The sequence below is a fragment of the Gekko japonicus genome, unplaced genomic scaffold, assembly GCF_001447785.1.
Source record: "Gekko japonicus isolate JY-2015 unplaced genomic scaffold, Gekko_japonicus_V1.1 scaffold1562, whole genome shotgun sequence".
Taxonomy (NCBI): Eukaryota; Metazoa; Chordata; class Lepidosauria; order Squamata; family Gekkonidae; genus Gekko; species Gekko japonicus.
In genome coordinates, this window is record NW_015169824.1 from 45,443 (window position 1) to 51,756 (window position 6,314).

General features: G+C 49.6%; 1 protein-coding gene across 1 annotated transcript in view; it reads right to left on the reverse strand.

Moving 5' to 3' along the window:
- LOC107115503 overlaps positions 1-6,314 on the reverse strand; it is an 86,275-nt gene that overhangs the window by 28,006 nt on the left and 51,955 nt on the right.

The following is a 6,314-nucleotide window of genomic DNA, read 5'->3' on the forward strand; positions in this document are numbered from 1 at the left end:
TGGAGTCTTGTGAGCAGAAATTCTACTTTGTGAGCTGCTGGCATTAAAATTGTGAGCAAGTGATTTGGCTACTACATAAATTAGTTTGTTCTGGAGCCATCCTTCCTGAGCTAAGACCAAAATCTGTGAGCTGGAGGCTAAAAAACTGTGAGCTAGCTCACACTAACTCAGCTTAGAGGGAACACTGCCATGTCACCCCTTACTTGTCATTCCTCCAAGCTATAGGGCCCTAACGTCTTTAGCCTCTCTTTACAGGGAAGGAGTTTCATCCCCTTTATCATTTTAGTTGCCCTTTTCTGCACCTTTTCCAATGTTATCGTACCTTTTCTGAGATGCGGTGACCAGAACTGTACGTGGCACTCTTAATGACACTGCACCATAGATTTATACAGGGGCATTATGATACTGGCTGGTTTGTTTTCAGTACCCTTTTTAATAATCCCCAGCACAGTGCTTGCTTTTTTTTTTTTAACTGCAGTTAAACACTGAACTGACATCTTCACTGAGCTACCTACAACGACTCAAAGAGGTATCTCCTAGTCAGTTACTGCCAGTTCCGACCCCATCCACCTATAATATAGTTATGATTTTTGGCTCTAACATGCACTACTTTGCCCTCGTTGAACTTCATTTGCCACGTTGATGTCCACTCGCCCAGTCTGGCCGGATCCCTCTGGAGGACGTCACAGTCCTCCCTGGTTCTCACCGCCCTGAACAACTTTGTGTCAGCTGCAACCTTGGCCACCTCACTGCTTACTCCCAACTCCAAATAATTAATTAAAAAAGCCAGGCACCAAGTCCAGTGGTAGCCCACTGCCTACCACCTTCCACAGTGAAAACTACCCAATTATACTCAATCAGTTCCCTCTTAACCAGTTTTTAATCCAAAAGAGGATTTGTCTTCTTATCCCACGACTGGTGTGTTTACTTAGGAAACTCTGATGAGAAACTTTATCAAAAGCTTTCTGGAAGTCGAGGTAAACAACACCAACTGGGTCACCCTTGTCCACACCCACAAAGAAACCTAAAACGTTAGTGAGACAAGATCCACATGTATTTTGAGGGTATATCCTTGGCCATATCCTGTGGGCCCCCCCCCTCACCTGCTGGTCCTGGTTCCTGTCCTCTGCCTGGCTGAGAAGGAAGCCTTCTGCCAGGGCCACCCCCACAAAAAAATCTAAAATGTTAGTGAGACAAGATGCACATGTATTTCAAGGACACATCTACCTTGGCCATACCCTGTGCCCTCTCTCACCTGCAGGTTCTGATCCTTCTCCTCTGCCTGGCTGAGGAGGAAGCCTTCTGCCAGGGCCACCGCCTGCGAACTGGTCTCCGGCCCACATTCCCGGACCCAGCTCTCCATCTCCGGGGGCAGGACGGCCAGGAACTGCTCCAGGATCACCAGGTCCAGCATCTCCTTCTTGCTGCGCCTCTCCGGCTTCAGCCACTGGCGGCAAAGACGGTGGAGTCGGCCGCAGACCTCCCGGGGCCCCTCCGCCTCCTGGTAGCCGAACTGCCTGAACAGCTGGCGCTGCACATCTGGAGGGAGGGCGCTGTCCCCCAGGCTCTTCTGCCCAGATCCTCCCCACAGCTCCCTTCTGCTCCCGGCCCTCGCGGCATCGGGGTCTTTTCCTGCTCCAGGGGCAGCTGAGTCCGGCTCTCCCCTCATTCTCACTCCCGCTCCAAAGAGCCTTCCCCGGGACCCCGGGATTGTCCTCCTCCTCTGCCAGATCCCTCCAGGGAGTCAAGGACCGGAGCTGGGACCGCTAGTGGAGAGGCAACTCTGCCCATGTGCAGAGGGCAGCCGGGTGGGTCTGCAGGAGAACCCCCGAGAGACCCACAGCAGTTGCCGGGGGGGGGGGGGCTCTCCAGAGTCCAAAGGGAAATCTTGCAAGCGGAGGATGACTTTAGGACTTCTCTATTTGCCTCTAAAAATCCTGCACCGACTTCCCCGGCCTGCCTCCCCTCCCCCTTCCGGGCGACCACGCTGATGACGTCGCCGAGCCACTTTGGGGGGATTTTTCCGCCGGTAGAGGCTGAAGGGGGCGCGGCTGTTGCTAGTCACGTGGCCTTCCTCCTCTGAGGCCCCTCTAGGAATTGTGACATTTTTCACTTTAACACTTTGAGAGCACCTGCACCTGCAAGCCTCCCTCCAAGGTGAGGACTGAGGAGGGGATGCACTAAAAGGAAGGACAGGATTGCCCATTGGAAACAATGGGAGACTCTGGAAGACCCACTGGAAATCCTTTTAGTACATCCCTGAGGAGCAACGGGAGACTGTGGGAAAGGGAAGGGAGGTTTCCACCCACATGGCCTCTCCTGTTTATTTGAGGGTTGCCAGCCTCCAGGCAGAGCTTCGAGATATCCTGAAATTACACGTAATCTCCAGGCCACAGAGCTCCTGGAGAAAGTGGCTCGGACTCTCTAGTATTAGACACCCTTGAGGTCTCTCCCAGCCCCCAAATCTCCACGGGTTTCTATGCTGGCCCCAGTCAGCGTTATCTGTAGCTTGGTAAAGCTGCTCTGTATCTTTAAGACTTGTTGCACCTGGGAATTGGAGTCCACACAGTTTCTTAACCCAGAATTGGCGACCCTACCTCTAAGGATTGAGTTGGCGGTCTGTACGTGCTGTGCCATAGAATTGCCTTGAGGCTATGGAGAAGTTTCTGGCTGGGCTCACTGACTTGAGTTCTGTGCATCGGCTTTGCTTCTCCCTTCCGAGAGAAGACTTTGTCTCGATGAGGAGGTGTTATCTTCACCAGATACGCAGTGGAGGGAGTCGGGCTGGGGACAGTACAGAGGAGGGCAACCAAGATGAGGAGGGGGTTGGAGCACCTTCCCTTTGAGGAGAGCCTGAAGAGTCTGGGACTTTTCAGTTTAGATGACATTTGGGGGGGGGGCATGATAGAGGGTTATAAAATTATGCATTGGGTGGAGAGAGCTGACCAAGAGAACTCCAAAAACATGAGAACTCAAGGGTATCCAATGAAACTAATGGGCAGTAGGTTGAGGATAGAAAAAGGTAAATACTACTTTACACAGGCTGGAGAGAGTTGACCAAGAGAACCTCTTCTCCCTCTCCCAAAACGAGAACTCAAGGGCATCCAATGAAACTGATGGGCAGTAGGTTCAGGATGGAAAAAGGAAATAATACTTTACACAGAGAATGATTAAAATGCGGAATTTGCTGCCAGAGGATGTAGTGATGGTCACAGGAATAAGCAGTTTTAAAACGGGATTAGACAGATTTATGGAGGATACGTCTATCTGTGGCTGCTACCCCTGGTGACAGGGGAGCCACTGCATTCAGAGGCACTAATCATCTAAACCCCAGAGCCAAAGGGCAAAATTAGGGTAAGGCCCTGTTGTTGGCCCTCCAGAGGAACTGGTTGGCCACTGTCTGTGTAAGATAGAATGTTGGACTAGATGGTCTCATCCCGCAGGGGTCTTTTTATATTATGCTGTGTGAGGGTTGTGTTTATAGGGTGACATCATGCACTGCTGCGTCAGAAAAGCTTCACCTGTATGATAGTGAGGCCTGAATACTGGCCAGTTCAGTTCACCGACTGAGAACATGGAGCCAATTCGCTGTCACTTAGCTGTTTGCAAACAGTTCAACCCTGTTGGTCAGGGGACTTTTCAAGTACATCATGGTGCAATTGGCAGTGCAATCGGATTGTCGCCACTTGCTCAGAAGATATCAGATAGCCTGATGGCAGTCCTACATTTCCCTCTCTCTCGCAGAAATGGGTCCACGGCTCAATAGCAGAGCAGCTGCTTGGCATCTCCAATTGAAGGAAAGACCTCAGCTGAAGACTTGGACAGAGAAACAGACAAGATATTCAGCTCACAGGGGGATTGCAGCTGTCAAACAAGACGTGATCAGCTGTTGAAAGCCTTTGGTGTGAAGTTCTGTGTAGGATTGCCAGACCTTCTGGATTGGCTCAGAATCTCCTGGGGTTGATACCACTTCCCAGGCATCTATTGAAAGCAGTCCTGGACACTGTGGAAATCTGTCCTCCATCACAGCAGCTGCAGCACAACAGCTGGATTGCCCAAATGTAAATGTGGGTGATCTATCACAGAGCCATAGTCCCGCTGCTGGTGTGGAGGACACCAACCTGCTTTCCCCTGGAATAAACAGAGTGTGAGTAATTTTCTTCCAGTCTTCTCTTGGGGGAGGGAGCAGCAAAGAGGAAAAAACCAGTGTGTGTCCACTGTGGGAAGAAAGAGGGAAACCTCTGCCAAACCACTTCTCTCCATGTTTAGACGTTTGCACCCAAAGTCTCGCTCTAGTTTAACTACTTGTAACTATATGAACTTATGTTTGTATTTCTGTATAGTGGTGATGCTGTCTATGTGTGTCTATGCAATGTGTATTCAGGGACTGCTGTTTGGTTGTGTTGCTTTGTTCTGTATCTCATGCTTGCCTAGAGATAGGCTGGCCTGGGGCTGCCGTAGCACATACGGACCATGTGCTTCCCTGGAGAAGATATCCCGTCCTGCATCGGGATAGAGGAGACACCGCGCCATTGCACCCACTTGGAGAGTTATGGAAAATCCCCCAGCGAACCCCGACATCACCGGAATGCCAGGAATCACGTAACCCTCTGCACCTAATCTGGTTTGGAGATCTGAAGACAATAGCATTTATGGCCTTGGAGCAGGCACCAGATCTGCAAGTCAAGAGGTGTCCATGGGAACGGAAGATTCACACCTCACCAAAAGGCACCTTTGATGTAGGGATAGGATCTGCATATTGCCACCACCCCTTAGTAGAGCGTCATCCCCTCGTCAAGCCCCCCTCATCCAGTAGTGATAGTTTAGGGGACGGATTTGATAGTTTATGGCTGGATAGCACATGCCCCAAAAAGAGTTTATTTAAGGAGAAACTCTCCTTTGTCTCTCTGGTTAACCCACCTTCCCCATAGCAGTGCACTAAGGTGCTACAAGTGACTCTACTACTTAAGTTCTCCGGGAGTCGCGACCCAGAGAGCTCACACGTGGTTTGGCTGGTCCTACCTGTGTGCCTTGGAGTTCACAAGCTGCTGCATTTCGGCTGCCCAGCGTTCCAAGGAGGAGAGTTCTTCCTCAGCTGGACCTCAGATGAGTATAGCCGTGCCCCATTGTGTCATCCCCATTTTGATGCTTTTGTTATTTTCTATGCTGTAATTGTTCTGATGTACTATTGTAACTAAGGAGCTTGTATAACTGTGTGTGTGATTCTGATTTTGTATGACTGCAGAAACCTTTAGTAAAGACAACATTTATTCTTAATCCTAGCGTGTTGTCTCACTTCCTGGGATATAGCGAGCGTCTCATTGGCCATCTGACCTCTGTATAGACTGGTATAGAACTTACGCACAGCCACAACCACCCAACTTCCTTGGTAGATAACTTGGATTGGGTCTCCAGGAATTTCCTGGAGAAGTTGGCATAACATACTCCAGACTAACAGGCCACCCCTCTCTTTTTTCTCTCTTGGCCTCCTGGTGCCTTTGAGAAAGAGGTTTCTTTTCACCCAGGCTTTTAACTAAGGGGCTCCATTTAACATCTGATGTTGGCCCAAGGACTGTTTATGGGTATTCTTTAGGCTGCTCAATGTTTGCTTTATGTAGTTTTTGTCTCCTGCCTTGCTTATACTTGCCAGTTTAGTTTGGTGGCAAGCTGCTTTGACCAGGCCTCTGAATAGGTGGGACATAAATTCTCTAAATCAGGGGTGTCAAATATGCCGCCCGGGGGCCGGATCAGGCCCCCGGAGCGCTTCCATCAGGCCCACGGTGGAACTGGCTGTCTTCTGCTTCTTCTTCCAGTTCTGCTGCTGCTGTGTCAACGTAGGTTTGCAGCTTACAGATACACACCTGAACAGCATACTCAAGATTGCAACAGCACAGACGTTTTGATGCAATAATTCAGAGCAAGAGGTGTCATTTATCACACTGTTAAATAAACACAATATTGCAAGTGCTAATGTTTTAAGCATGTTTTTATTTTAAGTTAAAAAAAACCCTTTGTGTTCGTGTCCTTTATAAAGTTTCTATCTCCGCTACCTGGCATTACATTTTATGACACACACATGGCCTGGCCCAACAAGGTCTCATTTATGTCAGATCCGGCCCTCATAACAAATGAGTTCGACACCCCTGCTCTAAATGAATCAATAAGCGGCTTCTTAACCCATGGGGAAATCAGAGCATGACTACAGGTGGCTGAAAGGGACCTGGAGAGTCTCACTGGTGGAAGGAAAAGGTAGACAAGTGAAGGTCCAGGAAGGATCACAGAGGGGTATGGGGGAGACTGGAGTTAGTGGAAGA